This window comes from Sus scrofa, chromosome 18, assembly GCF_054392235.1.
Source record: "Sus scrofa isolate SSC_HxYL_T2T_F1_AM1 chromosome 18, Sscrofa_HxYL_maternal_Yorkshire_Landrace_v2.0, whole genome shotgun sequence".
In the NCBI taxonomy this organism is placed as follows: Eukaryota; Metazoa; Chordata; class Mammalia; order Artiodactyla; family Suidae; genus Sus; species Sus scrofa.
In genome coordinates this window covers 34,599,613-34,626,687 of record NC_139400.1, presented here as the reverse complement: position 1 = coordinate 34,626,687, position 27,075 = coordinate 34,599,613, and the positions used below count along the sequence as shown (strand labels likewise).

The 27,075-nt window shown below is 39.0% G+C and overlaps 1 protein-coding gene and 1 long non-coding RNA gene across 22 annotated transcripts in view; both read left to right on the top strand.

Annotated features, from left to right (window-relative positions):
* The window catches only part of CPED1 (cadherin like and PC-esterase domain containing 1), a 281,918-nt gene that overhangs the window by 180,181 nt on the left and 74,662 nt on the right, over positions 1–27,075 (top strand). The window lies entirely within an intron of this gene.
* Positions 4,560–14,093, top strand: LOC146394976 (uncharacterized). The gene is made up of 3 exons (XR_014834419.1): positions 4,560–5,585; positions 8,210–12,678; positions 12,999–14,093. It is a non-coding gene; the product is annotated as an uncharacterized LOC146394976 (long non-coding RNA).

Here is a 27,075-nt window from a genome sequence, read left to right as displayed (position 1 = left end):
CTGAGACTAGAATTGGAAATGTGGGTCTCATTGGTGCAAAAGTGATAACTGAGTCTGTGAAGCCAGATGAGATTATCCAGGGAAGACAGTGAAGAAAAGATATCCAGAAACAAACTCACAGATACGGAGAACAGACTTGAGGTTGCCAAGGGGGAGGAGAAGGGAGTGGGATGGGCTGGGAGTTTGAGGTTAGTAGATGCAAACTATTGCATTTAGAATGGATAGGCAGTGAGGTCCTACTGTACAGCTCAGGGAACTATATCCAATCTTTTGGGATAGACCATGATGGAAGATAATATAAGAAAAGGAATGTATGTATATGTACGACTGGGTCACTTTGCTGTGCAGAAGAAATTGGCACAGCATTGTAAATCAGCTGTACTTTAACTTTTAAAATAGCATTAAAATAGACAATTAACAAGAACCTACTGTATAGTACACAGAAATCTGCTCAATAGTTTGTAATAACCTATATGGGAAAAAGAATGGAGATACACACACACACACACACACACACACACTTATATGTGTATGTATATATGTAATTGATTCACTTTGCTGTATATTTGAAACTAAACAACACTAAGTCAATTATACTCCAATAAAATTTAAAAATAAAAAATTAATGAAAATTAAAATAAACAGAATAACCTAGAATAAAAAAGAAAAGATATCCAAGGAGAGACTTATGGGAGAGCCCTATATACAGGGGGTAGAGGAAAGAAAGGGGCCAGTGCATGCAAAGCTGGAGATGTGGGAGGAGAAGGAAGATGTGCCATGCCTTGAAAAATCAAGAGAGAGAGAGATGTTTCCAGGAGGAGTGATCGGTGGAATTAAACACTGGAGAGGCGTATGAGTGCGAGCCAACCTCTCAGCCTAGACAGTTATGAGGCTGGAGCTCTTGGAACAACCTACTTCTCTGGAATGATGATGGCAAGATGCTAGGGTGCTCGGGGTGAGAAAGGAGTGAGTGAGAAATGAGGAGCAGTGGATGGATATCCTCTTTGTAGGAAGTTTGGCAGTGAATGAAGTAGAAGTTGATGGTTGGAGTGAGGTCAAACGAAGCATGTCAGAAAGCATCCAACTTAACATCACCCTTTATGTTTTAATGTATACGTGCAATAAATTTAAAGGATGGGGAGGATTATTGTCTGAAGATGTCTGACTTTATGCCCCACATCTTGCTGAGGTACTATCACAGTGTATAGAATGGAATGTCTTTGGTACCTTCTTCCAAACAGCACCGGAAGATGTGTTTTTTATACCTCTGTATCTTCAAGCCTTTAATTGTGGAACTCTATTTGCTTCAGGTCCTTATTTGGTTTTCTGTTGCCTACCTAAATTTAAGTGTGTTCTGATGCTTCCGATTTGAGCTTAATAACAGCTCAATGGCAATGGTTTTTCAACTCAACATAGAAGTTTATTGTTAGCTTTGTAATCACTGTGTATTAAAGGTTATTGTTTAGCTCTGCTCCAAAGGAGTGATGGAGAAGTGCCTTTTAGTTAGTACAGCAAGAAGTAGAATTAATCACTTTACTTGGATAATCTGAAGTTTCATTAATAAATGTTTCATGGTTTCCATTTTCCACAGTGTTTGGAAAGGAAAAGAAGCTAAAAATGATTGTGCTGTGTTCTGGGATATACACTGTTGTCCACGACCTCAAGTGTAGAGCCCAGAGCTGATGTGCAGTTGTGTTTTTCTGTTTCTTGTATGACTTGGTCAACGTTCACATCATTTCACTCTGCTCTCAGTGAATGAGGTTTCTTGGAGTTCCGAAATCCTGGAATCATATCAGATGTAGCCCAGACGATATCTAGCTTTCTTCCTGACTCGTTCCCTGACAGGAAGGGTTCCATTGCTCTTGGGCAAACTGCAGATGTACGAGTGTAATGATTCCTAAACCGACTCATTATGTTTTCTCAGAAGGAGACTCTCGTCCTGCAGGAGAGAATGGTTTTCAGCCAGTGGCCCATTTTGCTTTTTAAGTTAAGACACAGTTTGTTTCCTCGGATTTTTAGGAATATATTGCTCTGGGAAAATAGAACATTGAAATGGAAATAGACTTTGAATGTGCCAGCACTTTTGATTTTCCTTTGAGAATTCTGAGGCTCTTAATTGGGTTTGCTCCATTATTAGGCACAGTCACAAAGATACACTCGTTTCCTTTTTCAACCAGAATACATCTGTTTTGTCGATTTTCTTTTAAAAGAACACTAGATTCTATAGGTTTATCAATTTAATTGATAGTTTAAACTCACCGTATTTAATTCTCACCTTATACAAAACACATCACAGAGGTTAGCCTAAAAAAGTCAAAAATTTCTAAAGTAAGCAGCTCTTCTGGTGAGAAGAGATGTTGATATTCATATTAATATACTGAAGCCCATAGGATAATGATATCCTAAGAATAATTGTTTTAATACAACCACGTAGAGGTCATACAAAAGTCCAGAAATCTTTGGTAGGTTTTCTGTACACTTGTGTTCTCCAAGTGTCTCTTGTCCCGTAGGTACCACTCCAGTGAATTACACCTTGGTACACACTCTTTGTACTGCTTACATCTGCTGTTATTGGCCCCGGTCTTACAATGCCCCGTAGATATTTCTTTACCACATAATAGGGAAAAAAAATGAAGAGTGAAAAAGGAAGAGAATTAAATCTGCCTTTTATAGAAGGAACAGGGTATTATCACAATCAATCAGTAATTTTTAAGTGAATACCTCATCTCTGATACTTAGTAATTTTTAAAACCAATGTGGCAATTAACAGGGAAGTGGCTAAGAATTTAATTATCTTCTTGATAATGTAACTCTTTTTTTGCAAAATAGCTTTTTAAACTATTACTTTTTCATCACTTTCAAGAAATACCCAATAGCACAAGGTTTATTGCAGTCAGACATATTGCATGAAATGATGGGCAATGATTCTGACATTTTCATTGATTCATTATGAATTAATTCACTCTGTTTTCATGTGCGTTATTATCATACTGCAGGGGACAACTGTTTTCAGCTACTAGCTGTTACATATTTTTTTAGAAAGATAGATGTTTTCCCTAGCTGGCTTGACACAGGCTTATTTTCTTCAGGTGTCCGTTAAGGTTTAGGGGTATTCTATTCATCAGGTAAAAGCGAAAGGGTATTCCATGCAGAGGGAGCAGTATGAAAAATGGAAAGTGTACTGCATGAAGTTCTCAGTTGTTCAAATATGTAAATATTTACATATTGGTTGGTAAAGAACCACTATCCCCAGGTCTCAGCATGACTGAATTATAATATACAATTATGCTTCCTCAGATGGAATTCAAGGTCATGGGGTTTTTAAAAATTATTTTTTATTCTTATTTTTATTTTTATTTTTATTTTAGAGCCGCACCTAGTGGCATATGGACGTTCCTAGTCTGGGATCCAAATGGAGCTGCAGCTGCCAGCTTATGCCACAGCCACAGCAACACCAGATCTGAGCCCTGTCTGCTCCCTCATGGCAATGCTGGATTCTTAACCCACTGAGCGGGGCATTGAACTTGCATCCTCATGGATACTAGTTGGGTTTGTTACTGTTGAGCCACAACAGGAACTCCCAAGGTCATTGTTTGAAACACATTTCTCAAAACACATTGCTTTGGTTCACACATAAATATGCTATTGGTTTTTAATGGTAATCATGAAGTATTTTAAAATTTTGTGTTCTATATCAGAAACATAACATTAAAAGTGCTTGCCATTTTTATCTCTAAGAGACACTAGTCAGCCCTGAACCAAAATGTCAGCATGGCTAATAGTAAAAGTTTGCAAATATTGTTACTTACATGAATAAATTTGCAATATTTTAATCAACCTTAGTAAAACTGTTAAAACCTATGTCCTCCAAAAATGTGAGGAAGGTGTGTTTTCAGGTCCATTTTACAGATGAGAAGAATGAAGCACAGAGTGGTTGAGTCATTTTCCAAAGGTCATCCACTTAGTTTATGGCTTGTCTAGGATATATTGTCAGACGACTCTACAAAAAAAGACTATTGGCTACATATGAATTAAGTATGCTTCAGTCTCACAACTCATAATACGGTTCTGAATTCGATATTTCTGGACACAGTTGACATAAGGAAGTTCAAAAGCCATATCTATTCCAAAATAAACACGGGGAACTATTTAAGGGGCCATTAATGTCTGTCAGCATCAGCCGTGTCACACATGTTTGCTTTCCACACAGAAATATTCTGCCCTGGACTCAGCCAACATACTCAAATATTTCTGTTTTTTAAGACAATAAGAAACAATAAAAACCACTACAAAAGCTACAGTAAAATTAGACCTGTCAGCCCACACTAAACACTGAAATGAGAGCTTTTAAAATTTTTAATGAAGTTACATTTCCTGAAATAAAAATTCATATAAAATTCACAAAAAATAATGTCTGAAGACTCAGGTAGACCATGTTATTTATTGTTTCATTAAAGGCAGATCGGCCTTTATAAAAATAAATCTATTTAGTGGAGAGAGTAACTGGTAACAGTTCAACAAGTCACTTTCTTCACTTCCTTCCTTTTTTCCTTCGCTCCTTTTTTTTTTTTTTTCTGCCCTCTTCCATCCCTCCAACTCCCCTTCCTTTTCTTTTTTCATGACTTGCTTTGTGGTTATTGAGCATTATTGTGTTTCAAAGGCTGAGACTTCTCTTCTGTTTTGACTATTGTTCATTGTAACTGGAAACAGTGGGTCACAGAGAAAGAAGCACCACTAATAAAACTCTAAGTTCTAGAGCCAGAGAGAAAGCGAGCCCTGGGTTTGGATTCTAGTAGTCCCCTTGCTGCTAGGATTTCTTTGGACAAGTCACTTTTCTTCATCTCCAAGATGGGGATAGTAGTACTGTGCTATGTCTTTGGGGGCATTATTTGATTAAGTAATTTAATTATGAAGCTTGTGGACCTCTGTGGTACATGGAAGGTGTTTGAAGCATAATAGTTCCTTCTTTTTATCTTACTCCCCTTTATACTAGCTTTTTTTTTTTCTTTATGGAATTATTCCTATTTATTATTCTAAGGTCCAACCTTTGTCCTTTCAAAGGGGAAAAAAAATCTCCTTTAGCTTTTCTTCAAAGCCTTACAAAAATGTATGAATCTTCCAAAAAATTGTAATCATTAATAGTTACAGAGAATTCATAGTAATTATGTCCCGTAGAACCCACAATTTCCCTCAAGTGCCAAGCACTTATCTAAACTTTGGGAGCTAGAAACAATTTAATTTTGACAACTAAATAAGTTCTTTCTCTCAAGGTTTCCTGCTTCTCTTCCTCCTCTTAGAATCTCTTCTTTTTGTAGCTGTCCGCAGGAAATAAAGTGGCATATGGCAATAAAATTTTTGAAATTTAAATGATATTTGCCTTCCAAGTTTTTCCAACTTTTGAAAGCTAGAGTTGGTGACAGTTGACAGCCAAGAGGAATTTACTAAATGTTTATTTGGGCATAGATTTGAGAATATAAAGGGGCCATTACCCTCAAAAAGCTTCCCAAGCAGAGGGATAAGGATCCGACTGCAGGGGTTTGGGTTGCCGCTGAGGCATGGGTTCAATCTCCAGCCTGGCGCAATGGGTTAAGGATCAGCATTGCCACACCTGTGGTGTGGGTCATGCCTGCAGCTTGGATTTGATTCCTGGTCCAGGAACTTCCAGATGCCACAAGTGCAGCTGAAAAAGGAGGAGGGGAAGCTTCCCAAGTGGAGGTAGGAGGGTGACGTGGACTCAGGAATTCTAGATGTCGGCGGAGTAGTTTAGAAGACTGGGAGTCTTCTGTGTATCACATACGGCCAAGGTTTGTTCCTCCTGTTCCCTCACACACCTCTGGGACTAGTAGGCAAAGCAACAAACAGTGGATGAGTGAATGAATAGATGTAACAAATGCCCCAGTAAATGTTTAACTGGTAATGAAACACCTCACCTCTTAGTGGCAATTTGATGTTACTAGAACATAACTGGTATTTTTTTTACCCCAGGTGAATTTTATTTTTACTGTCAAAGCTGGTTTATTATCTATATTAAGACTAAGGCACAGAACATGATTATGTTTTTTGTTTTTTTGTTTTATTTATTTATTTATTTATTTTGTCTTTTTGTCTTTTCTAGGGCCACACCCGTGGCATATGGAGGTTCCCAGGCTAGGGGTCGAATCAGAGCTGTAGCCACCGGCCTAGGCCAGAGCCACAGCAACGCGGGATCCGAGCCGCGTCTGCAACCCCCACACCACAGCTCACGGCAACGCTGGGTCCTTAACCCACTGATCGAGGCCAGGGATCGAACCTGCAACCTCATGGTTCCTAGTTGGATTCGTTAACCCCTGAGCCACGACGGGAACGCCAGAACATGTTTATGTTTTGATACCAGACTGTTAACGATTAAAGATTCACGTTGGGGGAAAAGCAGTTGTTCTCGTCACTTCTTTAACAATTACTTCTTTTGTGTGACTCTTTTTATCCACGCAAAAGGAAAGAAGAGGAGCCACAGTTGCATTCTTTATTGGATGTTGAAGTGTTTTGATTTAGTCATTTTTCCTATTATTTAAATGATAAATTGATGATATAAAAAGGGGAGATACCGTCAAGTTCACAGAAAACCTGAGGGCAAAGCGTTTTTGTAAATGCTCTTGGAAATCTGGTCCAGTTTCAGATAAATATAAAATAAATAATATGATTATTTCAACTGAATCCTAAAGCTGTTTTTCATTATTTCTGGGGTTCACTACACCCATCAAAAGCCATACAATGCATAACCTTTCCCGTTAAACTTTTAAGGGGACTCATATTTCCTCTTAATAAGTTTTGCATTGTAGTTCACACAGAAAACCAGTGGGTGGTTTTCCATTTCTTCCAACTTTAGCAGTATTAAAGACAATTGTTAACTATTTTCTGCGTTATACTAGGAGTGCACTTAACAGTTGCCTGCATTGAAACCCTGGCAAAGAAATTAGCGTATGCACTAGAGGTGGACAAACAGAAAATCATTGCAAAATGAGTGCAGTAGAAACTTACTCTGTTCCCTCTGACAGCAAATTAATGGGGGAATAGAAGGATAAATAAGTTTTAAATAAAAGGCAAAAAATTCCTCTCTATGAAAACAGTTAATGTTCTTTAACAACGTGACCCTTGCAAAACCTAGAGAAGGGAACAATATTCAATTAGGTATGCAGTTGAAAGCATAAAAATAATTGTGCTATGTCTGGAACTATTTAATTCTTATGGTTAAGTAAGGAGTTGAAGGAGACCCAGGAATTCTTTTTTTGGGGCGCTTAGCCCCACTCTGTTCTGCAGTTGAGACCACATAGCAGCCTGCAGGGAAACACTGATTTCAGAATTGGGTGGCATTCATCATGAATGATTGTAAACTGTGTGCAAGCCCAGGTATGGCACAGTGCAGCCCTGTCCCCACCCCTGAGACCCCAAAGCAGTTCACAAATTCTCTAGCGCTAACATCAATGCTATACATTTATATATGTTCTTTATGCAGAACAATATATTGTCTCTGGCAATTTTTAATGGTAATATACAAATATAAATATTTATTAGACCAAAAATGTAGCACATGATGTCTCTCTTTTACAGAGATGGAATTAGATACAAGGAATAATCTATTCCCTTACTCAGTAATTTTACATATACATTTCATAAATGACTGTGACAAACAGCATAGGAAAATACTTATTGTAGGGTTATTTCATAGTGTCTATTTTTAATCTCCAAAAAGTTTAAATCTTTTCTTTTTCTTTTTTTAGGGCTGCACCCCAAACATATGGAAGTTTCCAGGCTAGGGGTCCAGTCGGAGCTTCAGCTGCCGACCTAAGCCACAGCCACAGCCATGCCAGATCCAAACCACATCTGTGACCTACTCCACGGCTCATGGCAATGCCAGATCCTTGACCCACTGAGCAAGGCCAGGGAAGGAACCTGAGTCCTCATGAATAGTAGTTGGGTTCGTTATCACTGAGCCACAGTGGGAACTCCAAAGTTTAAATTTTTATTCCAAAATTTTCCTTAAATCCCAGGACATAAAATAAATTGGCAATATTTAATGGTTGATTCAATACAGTAGCTGAAAGCTAAAAGTAAAATGTATTTTATTGCCTGTGATTAAGAATACAATTTTAGAAGTTCCTGTCATGGCTCAGCAGAAACGAATCTGACTAGCATCCATGAGAATGCAGGTTCTATCCCTGGCCTCGCTCAGTGGGTTAAGGATCCAGCATTGCCATGAGCTGTGCTGTAGGTCACAAACTCGGCTCGGATCTGGCATTGCCGTGGCTGTGGCTCTCACTGGCAGCTGTTAGCTGGGATTTGACCCCCATCCTGGGAACCTCCATATGCCATGGGTGTGGCCCTAAAAAGACAGAAAAAAAAAAAAGAATACAATTTTAAGCTATGTAATCAATATCAAAGTAATAGTGGAGGTTTTGGGTGAAACTAGAGAAAGTTCAGTATGATGACCTTCTGCTCATAATTCCCCATCTCTGCAAAGCACCATAATTTGGAAGTGCAAAACTCAGCAAGCAATTGCATTTGGTGAACGTGGGCAAACTGCACTCACTCAGGGTTCTTATGGTAAATTGCTGTTGCTGACATGTGTCCAATTATCATGGTTTCCTAATGGATTTTTAGAGCCATAGCATGCTGCTGATAACTGAGATTCTCTGTTCGAACAATCCATAAGCTCCATTCCAACAAGAAGGAAGGAAGCAATGCACTAAGAAAATTGAGGTGGGCAGGTGGTAATCTAAGACATTTCAAGTGCTTTTCAAACTATTAAGTACCCTTACATGTTCGTGTATTAAAATGGCAAGAATTACATCCAATGAACTGGAAACAACACCGATTATTATGGAAAATATATTTTTGATAGTTACGTGGTTGCCTTTGCACATAATTGTTAAGGAAACAGACTCAGGAGAAAAAAGGCATTGAGTTTCATATGCTTTTGTTTGCTTTCCTACCCAAAATATTATTGCATATTCAAGACTTTGCTTTTTATACTTTGAGCAGACAGGAAACATATTTTCAAACGTTGTCCAAATTTTTGTTTTGGCTTTTATTCTTTCTCTATCTTTGATAAACAGTGCTTCAGATTTTGCTTCAGGGCTTTCAAATTACCCAAAAATTATATGCATGGGAATTTGTAGTAAGCTTCTTTTTCGATAAATTTAAAAGTTCATGAAATAATGTTTGAATATCGTCAGTAAGACACTAGCACTTATCTTCTATATGGTTATTATAAAAGAGAGTCATTATGGCTCTATTTGGAATTCCTGATATTTTATGCCTCCACGAAAATGCTATCCCTAGGCCAGTATCAATTTTTTATTTCCTGGTGCCTGGAAAGCTGAACACCAGCATAGTATATAATTCTTGGAAGATTCACAGCACATAGGATATTGTGCATATTTCTTGCAAAATTATAAAAACAAAACATTAAATGTTATTGCTGCCTCACAGTTTATCAAAGAAACCAAATGTTTTGTGAGACTCCGAGAAATGAAAGAATTACATATATTGTAAAATTGCTAGAAATGTTTTTATCTTAAAATTATCTTAAATCTTGCTAACTCTGGTGGCACTGGTTTAATCAAGCTAATCCACAGTTGGATTTCTTACCCAGAGATTCAGTTTGGTTAAATTTGTCTTGTCTTTTCTAGAGGAGGAAAGAAATTCCCTACCCACCTTCTCAAATCTTCACAAAGAAGTCCAAATCAGGGGTTGAAGCACATATCTCAGTGAGCTAGGATATGATGCTTCAAAGGGTTCTTCCCTTGGATGGAGCCTCTTCTAGTAATTCCTGCATCCCTGAAGCCTAAACCACAGATCCAGCCAAGGGTCTGCTCCTTAGCATTCCTGGCCAGCTCTGGAACACACTCATTCATTCTTTTCATTGCAGATACAGTTTTCTATGCCCTAAGGTACAGTGGTCAACAAAATAGATATGACTTCTCCCCGCTCTAATGGAGTTTACCATATACTTGAGGACCTAGACATTAAACATCCACATAAAGGATACAATAATAGTGGATTGTACACAAAGCCTGTAAGGGAAATGATAGACAACAAGGATCCTTGTTGGTAAGTTTGCCGAAATTGTCTCACTGTGAAGGGGATATTTCAAATAAGAGAAAACCAGTCTTAAGAAAAGCTGGAATAGAAAATTCCAGGCATGGGAAACGGCTTGATTAAAGGTCTGTGGCAAGAAGGAGCTTAGCATTTTTTAAGAAAGGAAAGAAAGGTCAGGGAGAAGGTGGTACATGAAGAGAATGGAGAGGTACCTAGCACCAGGTCATGCGGGTTTTTGTAGAGCCTGACAGGGACTCTAGATTGTATGTTCATTGCACCTAAAGGCATCTTGGACTCATCATGATCAAAATGAAACTTGTGATCTGCTTGTCTGTATCAACCAGGTCAGCCAAGAACAGGAAACACTCCAGGTCTTTCAAACAGAGTTAATTTAATTGTGGGATTTGCTTACACAGGTGATAGAAGAACTGAGAAGCAAAACAGAATGGTGAGGCACCCTAGCAATTATAGTCTTTACCACCCTGGAAGAACAAGGAAAGGAACTGGCTTTTCAGATTCTGGTCTTATTCCATATTACAATGTGGCTATAAAGTCTGGAGCATAGATAATTTGTTTTTTGTTTTAGGTTTTCATTTTAATTTTACATATTGAACAGCTAGACACTATGTGCTTGTTGATATGAGGCAATAAGGAAGAACACAGAACCACCCTCATGAGATGCAGTGTTTTAGATCTTGTTAGGTTTATAATTCAAACAAACTAGGGATTAAAAGACATGTATAAACAATAAACACTGGGTATTTGCCAAGACTGAGGGATTTTAATTTTTAAAATTTTGACAGTGGTATTTTAGTTACATTAAAAAGTGTTTATCTTTTAGAGATACATATTGAAAAACTTACACAGGAAATGACATGATGTCTGGAAGTGGCTTTACCATAGTCCAGTGACAGTGAGGGAGGGAGGAGGAGTTTAGATAAAGTGAGACTGACCATATGTGGCTAATTGTTGAAGATGGTTTTTCAGTACACCAATTAATCTGTTTTGTCTGAACTTTTCTACAAATGAAACATGAGAACTAAATAACTTGTGGGAATGGATGGCACTTCCTAGAGAGAATTTGTGAGGAAAAAATAGGAGATGCAAAAATTGAGCCTTCAAGACTATAACTTTCCAAGTTGGGGAAAGGGAAGAATGGGAAAAGGAGACAGAAAAGGGTCGGGGAGGGGGTTTACAAAGGTGAAGAAAGAAAATTAGGAGAGTGTGGCATCACAAAGCCAAGAAAGAAGGGAGTAGTGGTCAAAACGGGTAGAGATGTGACTGGCAAATAGAGTAAGATGAGGGCACAAAGGTCCTTCTCATCTCAGTGTGGTTTGGGGCTTTGTTAGCTTTCTGGGAAGAGGGTAGAAAGATGACAAGGTTGCGATTTGGTCTTGGGGCAGGGAGACGCTCCTTGAACTTGAGTGTGTGACCTGCCCAGTTTACTAAAGAAAATTGGGGCGCAGACACAAGCCTAGGTGACTTTGGCTCCCATTTGCCATTTCCCCTTATATGACTGTCTCAGGAACTTCTACAAGAGAAGTGGCTACATTTTAGGGCATGATTCAGGCCTCCTCATCTCTGAAAACAGCTCGTGACATAATAGTGTTCAGTGCTGCCCTCACTTCTCACATCCTCCGTGTTCCACTAAAGCTTTTCTCATTTATGGAGAATATTTTTGAAGTCTGTATGAAGAAGAAAAATCAAAGAAATCAAAGAAAAATTGTTACCACGAATAATTTAGCCAAAATACCTAAATTTATGAAAAATTATTTATCCTCGGGTAATTTTTTAAGCTCCACAATTTTCTGAAAAGAAATGAGGTTGGTTCTAGCCAAATCCTTATTTGACTTTCTTAAGTTCTTTTTTTTTAAATATAAGTTACCTATAATTGCCTTTTTTTTTTTTTTTACAATCTGAACTCAGTGTCCATTTAGGATAGAGATGTAAAGATGTATTTATTCATTCCACAGGGAAATTAACAAGTATTCATGGAGTGTCCATTAAGTATCAGGCCCTGTTATAGACACCAGGCAGTAACAATGGACAAAAACCAGGCAATAAACAAAAATAGATAGAATCCCTGATTTGATGAAGATTTATTTGGGTTGAAGAGACATGTAAACTTTTTAAAAATAAATATACAGAATTTCAGGTAGTCACAGGTGCTATGAGGAAAGATCAAGCATAGTTAAAGGACAAAAAAGTAAGAAGGGTGCTCTTTTAATAGTTGGTCAGAGAAGTCCCTCTGATGATGTAGCGTTTGAGCAGAGACTTGAATGAGATGAAAGAGGGGGCCTTGGTCTCTAGGAAGAGCACCCCAGGCAGAAGGAGCAGCAAGTGCAAAGGCCTGAGATGACTGCTTGCTTAATTTGAAGAACGGTGAGTAGAGGAGGCAGAGGGTGGGCAGAAGAGTGAGGAGATAAAGAGAACAGGATGAGTGCAGGGAAGCCTTGCACATCAGACTAAAGACTAGAGTTTATTTCAGGGGGGACGGGAGTAGAGATTGGATAGTTTTGAGAACAGGTATGGCATGATATGACTTTGTTTTTGTTTTGTTTTGTTGTTAGGGCTGCGCCTGAAGCATATGGAAGTTCCCAGGTTAGGGGCTGAGTCACAGCTGCAGCTGCACATCTACACCATAACCACAGCCAGAGCCACACTGGATCTGAGCTATGTCTGCAGCCTATACCACAGCTCACGGCAATGCTGGATCCTTAACCCACTGAGCGAGGCCAGGGATCAAACCCGCAACCTCATGGTTCCTAGTCGGGATCTTTAACCGCTGAGCCACCAAGGGAAGTACGACATGACTTCATTTTTAAAAAATTTTTGTATTCGGGAGTTCCCATCATGGCACAGCCGAAATGAATCCAACTAGGAACCATGAGGTTACGGATTGGACCCCGGGCCTCACTCAGTGGGTTAAGGATCCAGCGTTGCTGCAGGCTGTGGTGTAGGTCGCAGACGTGGCTTGGATCTGCCTGGCTGTTGCTGTGGCTGTGGCATAGGCCAGTGGCTGTAGCTCCGATTGGACCACTAGCCGGGAACCTCCATATGCTGTGGGTATGGCCCTCAAAAGAAAAAAAAAATATCGTATGCATATGTATTCACCCGCTATTTATCTGATACCATAAAGTTTAAGGACATTTCTTAGAAATGGTTGAGCAAAGTATAAACATCTTTTTATTCCTTAGGAGCTCTCCAAGGCCATTTAAAATCCTAGAAGAAGTTCACAAAGTAGCTCGTGACAAAGAAATGAAATATTTAGCATGTAGGCCGGTATTATTCACGTGGCACAGTTGCCTTCCTAAATATCAGGTTATTAAATTCAGTATGGCCATAATGATTGGAGGTAACGTCTAGCTCACTTTCTCTTTTCACTTTCTAATTTGTAGAAGGAGAAACTGAGGCCAAGAGCAGTTAGTTTCTGTCTAGGACCATATATCTGAGTATTTGAAATAGGACAAAAGCCAAGGTTTTGGCACTTCTAGTCCGGTGTTTTTCAGACATTAAACCTGCTCCAATTCCATGTATTATTTTCATGACTAATTTCATTTCTAACTTTAGGAAAACTATCTAGACTCAGGAAAACAAGAAAATAAATCTCTAGCCAGGTGATATTTAATAAAATACTTGGTATTCACCCACTTTTATTTCCTGTTATCAGAGCAATATAGATCATTTTCTGACCAAAAACTCTCAACTAATACAGTCTCTCCAACTGAAAAGTGAAATCAGCTCTGAATTATTCTACAGCATTTAACAAACATCTAAAGTCGAAACCCGAATGTGATGACAGGATTTTATTAAATCTTGGTGAAGTCATGTGAATTAAACTACAAATTAGTTTACAAAAGTCACACACATACAAATCAGATTTTCCCCATCCCTAACTCATTGCTGAGTTTTAAATCCTGTCTGGCCAGGCTTGACTGTTACTTTGTGGTTCCTTTAGCCTATAAATGTCAAGGTCAGTTGGAGGTAAGGGCCATGTGGTGTTGGGGAAAAAGAAATTAAAAGAATAAGCAAAGTAGTGCCAAATTTCAGAAGATAAATCCTTGGGGAAAAGGTAAAAGAATTGTATGATGCATGCTTTTTTGCCACATTTTAAAATGTAAACTCAAATCCAAAGTCTTCTAAAAACACTAAACACTGGAAAAAGACAAAATATTTAGAGATTTAACAAATAGTTTTCAGATTTCAAGGGAAATGCATGCCCTAGAGGGCAAAGGACACTGTAAACCCGTATCCTGCTGTTTATAATGTAAAGCATTGATTTCAGTGTATTAGGGAAGACTTCTTGGAAGAGGTGACATTTGAGATGACTTGGACGGACTGGTGGAAGGGAAGCTGTGAAGGAAGGTACATTCTCGGCCTGAGGGGCACTGGAAGTAAAAACAGTGCAGTGTGCCTGAGAAACACACATAGCTTCATGTTGCTGGTGCACAAGACCCACGAAAAACTCCCTTGCTACTTTTATCTGGTGGAGTAGATGCATTGCAACTCATTTACTATGTTGATAGAAAAGAGTTCTTAAAAAGTATCAAAGAAAGGCTCATGTTAATTTTCTGCACCCAGGCAGTATAGGGAATGGTATAGAGAAATCCTTTTATGAAGGATTTCAGGCAGTCTGGGCAAACCTTCATTTTTGTCTACCTCCAAGGTCACTGTGAATCGAATTGAGATCAAGCTGTGAAATCAGGGAGCACCAATTCTTGCTATTCTCAACAGAAAAAAAGAATTAATGTTTAATGCCACACCTGCGGCCCTAACAACGACAACAACAAAGATAGAAAAAGAAATAACTTTTTTAAAAAAAATCTGCTTAGGAAGACTTGTTTGAGACTTGCTTTTAAATTTTTTTTATTTTTTTATTTTTTTTGCTTTTTAATGCTGCACCTTCAGCATATGGAAATTCCCAGGCTAGGGTTGAATCTGAGCTGCCGCTGCTGGCCTACACCACAGCCACCGTCAGGTAGGATCCAAACCGCCTCTGCTACCTATACCACAGCTCGAGGCAACACTGGCTGCTTAACCCACTGAGGGAGGCCAGAGGTGGAACCCACATCCTAATGGATACTAGTCAGGTTTATAACCTGCTCAGCCATAACAGGAAACTCCCTGTTTGAGACTTATGGTGGTATTCTTTCTCCGTGCCTCTACCTACACTTAATGGATCAATAAGCCCTGACTTTTCCGCATCTTTAATGTCTTCTGAATTTCCTCTTCATTATTTCCCATCTGGACTTCTTTTTTTTATTATTATTTTTTAATAGTTATTTCCCCAATACAATTTTTTTCCTACTATACAGCATGGTGACCCAGGTACACATACATGTACACATTCTATTTTTGCACATTATCATGCTCCATCATAAGTAACTAGACATAGTTCCCAGGGCTACACAGCAGGATCTCATTGCTCATCCATTCCAAAGGCAATAGTTTGTATCTATTAACCCCAAGCTCCCCAACCACCCCACTCCCTCCCCCTCCCCCTTGGCAACCACAAGTCTATTCTGCAAGTCCATGATTTTCTTTTCTGTGGAAAGGTTCATTTATGCCGTATATTAGATTCCAGATATAAGTGATAATATATGGTATTTGTCTTTCTCTTTCTGACCTACTTCACTGAGTATGAGAGTCTAGTTCCATCCATGTTGCTGCAAAAGGCATTTTTGTTCTTTTTATGGCTGAGTAGTATTCCATTGTGTATATGTGCACATCTTCCCAATCCAGTGGTCTGTCACCCATCTGGGCTTCTGACAGTTTTCTCTCTACTTCTAGTCTCATGCACATCTAGGCAATGGAGTGATTTTTATCGGGTGCAAAGGTGATTTTATTCTGCCCATAAACCTCATGGCCCCCATGCCTTCTGAATAAAATCCAATCATGTTTTAAATGGTCCCCATGGTTCCAGTACCCATCTTGTGTCTCATCTTCTGGACTCCTCATTTTCCTGTTATTTTCTCCCGTTTGCCACTCCTTTACATGTGCTACCCCTTTGCTTGAAATACTGTTTTTCCCCTTTTTCCTGGCAAATACATCCAGTTCAAGTTTCTCTCTTCTAGGAACTCATACTGAGGGTTTAGACCAAGTGTGGGAGAAAGTTTCAGGCTTCTGTAGATTTTTTCTTACCTGTCATGGAACACACATCACACTGTATTATAAGAATTTCTCTCACCAGCTAAGAACTTCTTCATGGCTGGGACTCTGTCTTTTATGTATCTTTCACACCCAATGAGTTATCTTGATTTAGTCAAATTTCTTAGTAAATATTTGTGAAATGAAATGGCTTAATGTGTTTTCTCCCTGCAAGTCATCCACATAGCTTAATTTTTCAAATGTAAAACAAACAAACAAAACCAACAAAAATAAACAGAGGAAAATTAAAGTTTTTTTATGTAAATTTGCCTCCTTGTCTATCAAATATATGAGTTGTGTACTTTAGAATGGGTTTTTAAAGGCATATGTTTAAAACACACTTGGGTGAAAAACTTAAAATCATTATTAGAAAGGTGATTATTTTTGCAAGGGAGACCTTTGGGGTTCTTTCTCTGGTTGTTGAAGTAAGAATGTAACAACACAATTATGTACAGTCTGTGTTCTTTTTTTGTACTTTCCATCAATTCTCCAGCTCCTTTTGGGGTGGTGGAATGCCTGTGGCTTTCTGACTGGTGTGGCAAAACAGAACAGTTCTAATTTGCTTAAATTTGGGTGGTTATTGGTCGCATGCCTCTGTGGTTCTTTTTCATTGAATTTTGACTCCAAAATATCAGTTTCAGACCTCAATCAAAATGTATTTTTAATTGGCAAGCTCATCATCAAAATTGAGAAAGATGGTATAAAGAAAGCTGTTATTTGAACAATTCAAATGTATGCGCCTTCTTTCATTTAGCATTATTTCCCTGGTGTAACAACGTAACGACACAACAGTTAGGTCCGCAATAAAATTTAGTCAACCTGTTGTTTGATCTCTTATCTAGGTGGCAACAACAAAAAACACTTTCTAAATAATGAGTATACCAGTGAGTCTTTAAATAGACTTTTACATCCTTGAAAATACCTTCTACAGCAATTCTATTTTTTCTAGTGTTGTGAGTAAATCCAAGAGCCAGAAGCAGAAAAAAAATGAAATTGGGGAGAGGAAAAATCTGTTTAAGCGTTGACATTATATTTGAATTTGCAGCTGCTAACTCCCACATCTGTTGGCTACTTCCTAAATATCTTTGGCCAATAAAGACTTTTCTGTGTCATCTTGTTTTCTGTTTTTTGCTTTTTAACCATTTTCCCCATCCTCTCCTCCAGCTGGGAGAACATGCTGCTTTGTAAGTATACTCTCTGAAATCAAGGGAGCACATCCTCGAGCTCAAGGGCTGACCATACCTTATCCTTTGTACCCAATGGATAGCTTAAGATGTTGCCTCAAATGCTTGATGCATGGTGCTCAAATTTGAATGACTAATACTTATTCGGAGTCAGGGGGAGAAGAAGAAGGATGAAAGGATAAAGAAATTTTCAGGAAAAAAAAATTTCCTTTTCTTCACATCTCTTTCTGAATGCAAAACACATGCTTTAAAATAAATCAATACATGTTCATCCTTGGTGACAAAAAGAATACACTTATATCAAAATTAAAGAATAGACAAAACAGGCGTTTCCCTGGTGGCACGGGGGCTAAGGATCCAGTGTTGCTGTGGTGCAGGTTGGACCCCTGGCCCCAAAACTTCCATATGTCACAGGCATAGCCGTGGAGGAAAAAAAGAAAGAACAGACAAAACAGATAAGATTTTTATGTTTTCAGTTGAGGAGAAGCAAAGCATTTCTCCCTGCCTTTCTGACAATTTGTCGCCAGGCTCAACCATGTATTTTCAGGGAACTTCATCAAGGAAAATCATTCTAAGGCACTACTACTTTCAAAACTTAGATCACATTCCCTTTTGGATCTGAGATCTGACCAAGAGCCTATAGAACTCTTAAAATGGATTAATTTTTATTCAGTTCATCTGATCGCTTTCATTTATCATTTAATAAGTTGACACAGGGATTGAAATACACAGAGACATGGAATTTTGGGTTACCCAAAACGACCTCCTCTGGCTCAGTCAAATTTGTGGTTTATGTCTTAGCCATCACTATGGTTAATTTCTGTTTGTTTTTACAATGCATATGAACAAATGTTCTATAAAAAAAAATTAAAAGAAAACGAACCAGAAGTGAAATGTGAGAGCGGTGAGTCCGGCCAACATTGTATTAAAGATACCAAGCTAAACGATGGAAAATGTGAACAATCTGGGTTACTTTAGTTGAAAAAATAAACCATTGATAGTACCCGAATACCTTTAAGGCTTGTTTGGTAGATGTTAAAGCTTTGCTTTCTTTGGTCTGGAAGTTTCCGTTGGGTCATTTGAACTCATAAAATCAAAAATCACGTTAATTCAATGTCTTCTTTCATTTCTTCATCTTCTCCTGGATCATGTGAAAATTTTCTCTGTGTCATGATGTGCTCCAGGATTCTGAAAAGTAGACTATGAGCAAATGGAGAGGGGAGATTCAGAGCGGAGGCAAGGTAGGAGAAAGAGGGGAATTGCCACTTCCTGAACACCTACTGTGCATTCTGCTTATCAGGTGCCTTTATATACAGTGCCTCACAAAAGTGTGTTATCAGCTCTGCTTTACAGATGAGGAACTTAAAATTTTAAAAGGATAAAAACTTGCCCAGGGTCAGTGGTAGAGTTAAGATTGAATCCTAGTTCTGATTTATGCCAAATCTTCACTACTCCTTATTATCTGTAAAACTGGGAGTAAGAAATGCCTGAGAGAAAAATTCCGAAATAAACCTGATGTATTTTCCTATATCTGTGTAATAAAGTAAGAGTTAGAAATTAGTATCTGTGGACTTCATTTATCTGTGCAGCCTTGGCCTCTGTTACTATAGAGGAGCAAGCACAGACTGTAATGTATTTTTAAACGATAGCAGTAACAAATGTTCATGGTACTTCCTGAATAATACCGATTAAAAATAATGAATTACCCCAGACCAAACTATAAATTTATTTTACCAGATTTCCAGGCCATAGAAGCAGAGAATATATTGTCTCCACACAGCAAAACGGTGGTGACTGATGATCGTTCCAATTACCAGCTGTACGTGGTTTGGGTTTTTTTCTTTCCTGTTATATCTGTCAAGCTTGTCAACTCAGTATGTCTCATTGCCTATTAGAAAATGTAATATAATATGAAGACTAGAAATGAATCTGCATTCAATTGTGTTTTGGGACTTCCTAATGTCTCATAATGGAAAAGGAGTTTTTAATTTTATAAGTTCTATTAGAGAAGAACTAAAATGATATGTTATATTCCTTTTATTCGTTTTTCTAGAAATGGTATGTTTTACTTCCTTAGTATACTTCAGTGTACAAGCCACCATGCTAGAATCTCTTGTCTTTACCCATCATTCCATTAGTACATTCGAAATTAGGAGATACAAATATAAACATGTAAGACCCATTTAGTTGATATGATAAAATACCTATGCAGTTATCTACACCATTAACCAAGAAATCCTTTTGTGGTATTCACAACTTGATTTTTTTTTTTTAGTTGATTTGCAATGTTTTGTCATTTTCTGCTGTACAGCAAAGTGATCAGTTATACATTTATACACCTTCTTTTTTCCACATTATCCTCCATCAATTTCCATTACAAGTGATTAGATATAGTTCCCTGTGCTATACAGCAGGACCTCATTGCTTCTCCACTCCAAATGCAAGAGTTTGCATCTACTGATCCCCAATTCCCAGTCCATCCCACTCCCTACGCCTCTCCCCTGGCAACCACAAGTCTGTTCTCCATGTCCATCAGTCTGTTTCTTTTCTGTAGATAGGTTCATTTGTGCCATATATTAAATTCCAGATATAAGTGATATCCCTATACACTACTTGTCTTTCTCTCTGACTGATTTCACTTAGTATGAGATTCTCTAGTTCCATCCATGTTGCTGCAAATGGCATTTTTTATGGCTGAGTAGTATTCAGTTGTGTATATGTACCACATCTTAATCCATTCATCTGTCAATGGACATTTAGGTTTTTTCCATGTCGTGGCTATTGTGAATAGTGCTGCAATGAACATAGGGGTGCCTGTGTCTTTTTCAGTGGATATATGCCCAGGAATGGCATTGCTGGGTCATATGGTAGTTCTATATTTGTTTTCTGAGATACCTCCATACTGTTTTCCATAGTAGTTATACCAATTTACATTCCCACCAACAGTGTGGGAGGGTTCCCTTTTATCTACACCCTCTCCAGCATTTGTTATTTGTAGACTTACTAATGATGGCCATTCTGACCAGTGTGTGAAGTGGTACCTCACTGTAGTTTTGATTTGCATTAATGATGCAAATCACTAATAATTAGTGATGTTGAGCATTTTTTCGTGTGCCTGTTGGCCATCTGTATGTCTTTTTTGTAGAAATATCTATTCAGGTCTTCTGCCCATTTTTCAACTGGGTTGTTTGTATTTTTGCTGTTGAGTTGTTTAAGTTGTTTGTATATTTTAGAGATTAAGCCCTTGCCGTTGCATCGTTTGAAACTATTTTCTCCCATTCTGTAGGTTGTCTTTTTTTTTTTTTTTTTTGGTTTCTTTTGCTATGCAAAAGCTTGTAAGTTTGATTAGGCCCCATTGGTTTATTTTTGTTTTTATTTCTATTGCTTTGGGGGACTGATCTAAGAAAACGTTTGTATGGTTGATGTCCACAACCTGATTATGAAGACGCATAAGTTAAAAAATATTTTTTTTCTTCTGTGATTTAATTAATCCCATTTCCCTTGGGGATAATAGGGAGCACCTGTCACTATGCAGTAGCCCTTATTAAAACAAAGAACTGCTCATCTGTCAAGTGACTGAAGGTACATCGACCTAACTAATGTTGGTAATTCAAACAGGGATTTAATGTTTTTAAAAATCTGATCATTTTAGGTCAAAGGAGAAGTGCATCTAGCACACTTATACTTGTCTGAGAATATGAAATACTACTTTAAGGGTTTGCTTTGGAACCAAATGTAGAAACTTTGGGCAAGTCATGGACCAATCATAACTAAATTTTACCCCAGGAATATTTTGACTCGTCTTCACCTGGTATTACCCTTTAAAGGGACAGAGAAATTTGTATATGTATCTAAGAAGACACATATAGAGGCTATCCAGACAGCTATGAAGTTTGAAGAAAAGTATTTATCTTCTTCATAAGAGGGACACATACACGTAAGGTTATTCTTCTTTCAAAAACACCACTCAATGCTTATTCATGGTGTCTTGACTTGTAATAAAACCTCAAGCGTGGTTGGGGTCGGTCTGAACGTGTGTTCTCATGAACGCGTTATAAATCGACTGTGGAGAAGTAGGGGTTTTCTGGAGTACAGGAAGCCTCGTTGTGTTGTTTGGCAGTTGTTTTTGTGCCGCAAGTGCACCACGTGAGGTTGTCACCACTTTCCTAGAAGGCAAGGGGAGATGGTGCTCGGTGGGTCTGCTGGTCGAGGGGGCCAAAGTAAACTTTGTTGTAAGCGGTGTCTCGGGGTAGAACGCATTCCTTTGCCAAGCATGTCACTCAGTTTTCAGACATAATTTAGCTGCTCTGGGATATGGGGAGCGGGGAAGAATTTTGCTATTGCCTGCTGGAATGGGCCCGGTGATTAAGGTGGTGGGGAGAAGATAGCTGTGAGCAATCTGTTGCTAACAGCTGGGGAGCATTGAAACGTTGGTCTGCTCAGTTGGCACCAACTGTTTGCAGTCTGTCGAGGGCCTCGTGTGACAGCGACCTGCAGACCACGGCTCTGTAAGCGAGCAGCCTCCAGCGTACCTTCTGACTGCTTGCAACCGCAAGGCAAATGCTTAATCAGTAGCTTTTGAGAAAGAACACGATTAATAAGCCCATAAAATTCTCTTCTCTGATTAAAGCAGCAACGCTGTGGCAAAATCTATTAGAGCTTTGTTAGAGACCATTATAGTGGGGAAAATAAATTATTAAAGGGCAGATTTGTAGGTACTCTAGGAAAATAGATTTGGCTGGGCTTGTCCCATCTCCCAGCTGTGAGAATTAAATAGGCGTCTGGGGACATGTTAAGTTTAGTGGAGGACATTGTTATAAGACAGCAGGGGAAAATACTGTAACTGGAAGGCAGCAGCTTTCCTCCGCAACATTCACATTGATTTTCAAAGGCAAGGCTGGAGAGTGAGTCTTCATTCCCTGAGCTATACGTTGATGGAGAAGAATGGATGTGGCCACACTGCAGATCACACTTCATTTTTTTTTTTTTTTTAGTTTTATTTTTAAACCTTTTTCCACAAGTCTAGCTCATTAGCACAGACAAACTTTAATGAGATAATGGGCATAAAAGTCATCTGGAAACTTCTTGTCATTCAGCCTTAAATGAACTCAGTTTTCCTTTTGTGTAAGTTTATTGCAGTCAAAGGACATCAAATAGAAATTTAGATAAATGTTTTCTTCTCTACATTTGCATACTACGATATGCATTTTCAAAAAGTGGTCCATCCAGGAGTTCCCGTGGTGGCTCAGTGATTAATGAATCCGACTAGGAACCATGAGGTTTCGGGTTTGATCACTGGCCTTGCTCAGTGGGTTAAGGATCCGGCGTTGCCAGGAGCTGTGGTGTAGGTCACAGACGCGGCTCGGATCCTGTGTTGCTGTGGCTCTAGTGTAGGCCGGTGGCTATAGCTTCAATTCGACCCCTGGCCTGGGAACCTCTATATGCTGCGAGTGCAGCCCTAGAAAAGGCAAAAAGGCAAAAACAAAACAAAAAAACAAAAGGTAGTCCATCCAAACTAGTGGTCACCAGTGGGGAGACAATATATGGGTGGGTGGGTGGGAGGTACAAACTATTGGTTGTAAGATACTCTATGGAATGTATTGTACAACACTTGGAATATAGCCAATAATTTGTAATAACTGTGAATGGAGTGTAACAATGCACTGCACCATGAAAAAAAAAAAAAGTAGTTCCTCCACAAATTGCCAGCAAGAGAGCTTTGTTTTTTTAGTTCTTTCCTTTTAAAAAATTTTTTTCTGAAAGGTACCTAGTAACCCCAGACATTGTTAAGAATTTCTAAAGCACTTTTAAAAAATAAAAACAAATTAGTGCATTGCTTTTTCACTTTAAAATTTCTAGCTTTGGAGTTTCCGTCATGGCTTAGTGGTAGCTAACCCACCTAGTATCCATGAAGACATGGGTTCAATCCCCAGCCTCGCTCAGTGGGTCAGGGATCCTGCATTGCTGTGACTGTGGTGTAGGCTGGCAGCTGCAGCTCCCATTTGACCCCTAGTCTGGGAAATTCCATATGCTGTGGGTGTGGCCTAAAAAGCACAAAAAAAAAGGAAAAGAAAAAATTCTTGCTTTGTGTTTATTTATTCTTTTGTAACTATTGATCATGTACGATGTGTGAGTTCACATGAAATGCTGTCATGGATACAAAACTAAAAATAATCCACTAATTCCATTACTGTGACTACTGCTACTAATAGCAGATCACTTAAAAAGTCTTATATATCAAGCACTGTTCTAAGAACTTTATAGAAATTTATTTATTCCTCACAATAACCCTATGAGGTAGGTGCTATTAGTATGCTGATTCTTCTGTTTCAGGAAACTGAGGCACAGAGAGGTTAGGTCATGGCCAACATCACACAGCTAGTCATTGACAGATCTGGGATTTAATTCAGGCAGAAGAATTAACTCATTACACTTGAATGTGTGAGTATGAGTGTGTGTGTGTGTGTGTGTGTGTGTGTGTGTGTGTGTGTATCTAGGAGAAGGAGTAGAAGAATGCTTAGGAAAGTGCTGAAGGGAACCTGAGCCTCAGCTCTTGGGAGCATGGTGGAACTGGGCTAAACCTTGGATATTGAATGTGAACTGGATGTGCAGTCAGAGTCTGAGCCTGCCAGGCCACAGGAGTGGAGGAACAAGCTGCCCAACTGCCTAGTCTGTAGAATATACAAAGATGATTATGGGGGTAAAGCTAGACTAGTTTGGGCCAAGTCATAAGAACTCTAAAGGCCAGGCTGGGGAGTATGGCCTTTGTTTAACACTGGTGGAAAATCATTGATTTTTTTTTTTTTTAATATTGGGGAAATGTGTTCAGAAATGTGTTTCACAGTTTGTCTAATAACAAAGGGATGCCAGTTAGATTTCGATAGGGAAACATTTATACTTCAGACATTTATACAACTTGTTTACTATTAAAAAAGTCAGAAAATAGCAAAAGATAAGCTTGTCCTAGCAATGTATTTTATTGCTTAAGAAGTAAAACCCAGACCTTGCTGATGGTGCAGTGGGCTAAGTAAGGATACACAATTGTCATTGCTGGGGCTCGGGTTACTGCTGTCGTACAGGTTCAATCCCTGGTCTGGGAACTTCCTCATGCCGTGGGTGCACCAAAACAAAAAGAAGAGGAGTTCCCGTTGTAGCTCAGTGGTTAATGAACCCGACTAGTATCCGTGAGGACCAGGGTTCAATCCCTGGCCTTGCTCAGTGGGTTAAGGATAAGGGCATTGCCGTGAGCTGTGGTGTAGGTCACAGACATGGCTTGGATCCCACATTACTGTGGCTGTGAGACAGGCCGGCAGCTACAGCTCCAATTGGGCCCTTAGCCTGGGAACCTCCATATACCGCAGGTGTGGCCCTAAAAAGACAAAAGACAAGAAAATAAAAGTAAAAATAAATAAAAAGAAGAAGTAAAACCCCTCAATTCCCCTCCATCTCAGTGTCCATAAACTAGAAAGACCCTGTGGGACTGGCCTGGAAGAATGAGAAGTCTTACTGCTCACATGCGAACTCCCGAATGTCGTGGATATACATCTTTCTTGATGGCTTTCTGTGGTTTCTTAAATCAAAGTTCATCCTTGATAGTTATAGTCAATTTGGTTTCTTGTGTACATACCCTGCTTTTGTGTGAAGAATGAGTAGTATATCAGATCCATTTTCATTATAATTCTCCTCGGATGGTGAGTGTGAGTGCAGCGGGCACACTTTCGTCTGATTGAAAGCATCTGCAGCTTGTTTTCCATGGTGGTGTTTCTGTTTTCTTCACTCTGACTCATGCCTTGGAGAGCACTGCCCACGCCTGCTTTCTTCCTCTCAGTGCAACTTTTCGCATCTGCTGCCATCAAGGCTGCCTTCTCCCAATTCTCTGGAATTCTCTGGGCCGGAGGCTGTTCTGCATGCTCAGGTAAAACAGAACCACTTCCCACCCCTTCATCTGGCCATAGGTATGGGTGGTTGCAAGATGCCCCTCGTGGGCACAGGTATGTTGCGGATGGGGGATGGCTTATCAAAGTGTGTGATTTTATCTTAAGTTTCCTTTGTCACCAGCAATAGAAAACACAGCCTAAATTGGTTATTTCCTAACTTTGCTACATGAGCCTTCAGTGTTCAGTACACATCTGTAAGGATTCCCCTGAAGCCAGATGGATATTTCTTTCTTTCTTTCTTTCTTTTTTTTTTCTTTTCGTCTTTTGCCTTTTTAGGGCCACATCCACAGTATATGAGCATATGGAAGTTTCTAGGCTAGGGGTTAAATCAGAGTTACAGCTGCGGGCCTACACCACAGCCACAGCAATGCGGGATCCAGGCTATGTCTTTGACCTACACCACAGCTCACAGCAACACCTGATCCTTAACCTACTGAGCAAGGCCAGGGATCAAACCCTCGTCGTCATTGCTACTAGTTGGGTTCTTAACCGCTGAGCCATGACAGGAGCTCCTAATGGAGATTTTAATCCCTGTTTTTGTTTTTGCTTTTCCCTTGCCCTCCAAGGAGTAGAATAAGAGAAGTTATGAGAAACAATGCCCATCCATTCAGTAAAAAAGGATTCAGTGTCAAGAAATAACTATAGTTAGTAAATGCATAAACACTACTGAAATTTACTGAAATGCCATCAGGATGATGGAGCTAAAGCAGGAATGTCAAGTGCACATTAGCTTTCTGATTGGGAGCTAAGAACCTAACGAGAGTCTCAGATGGTCAGTATCAGCTCAGCCTTCTTGGACCTTGTTCTCTGAGGTGTAGAGACTGAAGTAGGGAATGGACCACAGGAACAGTCCATAAAGCAGGTGTCATCATGAGTCAGATTATAAACACCTTCAAGAGTTAGATTCAATTCACTGGCTCTCTCGACCTTGCCAACCACATTAATTCAGCTGACAAGTATATTTTAAATATCTTCATTGGCTAAAGCATCTTCCTGTGTACTACCGGAAAGTAGAAAATATGGGGAAAATGCAATTCCTATTTTCTAGGCCAATGTTCTCCATTAGGAGGGTAATGCAAACCACAGGTAATTTTAACTTTTCTGGTAGCCACATTTTAAAAAGTGAAACTAAAGAGGCAAAGTTAATTTTTCTCTCCTTTTAATTTAAAGGTAAGGGAGGTTAGATTGCATGGTCTCATAAATGTCAGCAAATGAACTAAAATGCCACTTGATTTATCTATATAAAATTTTCCATTTTGTGTTGTTGTTGTTTTCTGATAGTAAATTATATCACTGCTTGTTACCTAGTTCATGTCTTTTGTGTTTTTTTGCTGTCGTTGTTCACACTTGTGGCATGGGAAGTTCCCAGGCAGGGAATCAAACCCACACCACAGCAGTGACCTGAGGCACTGGAGTGACAATGCCAGATATTTACCCCACTGAGCCACATGGGAACTCTACTTTGTTTTTTTAGCCATATTTTTTAATGAGATAAGGCAAAGTGCATTTTGATAATGTTTTTAAACCAAATTCATTCAAATTATTTCAATATATAATCAATATATTATTAATGAGACATTTTAAATACTTTCTTCATATTGTTTTTCCAAATCTGCTGTGTATTTTACACTTACAGTGCATCTCAAACTGACACAAGTTACATGTACCTCATGGCTATCATACTGGACAGCACAGTTCAAGACGCTTAAAAATTCACTTGGTATGAAAAG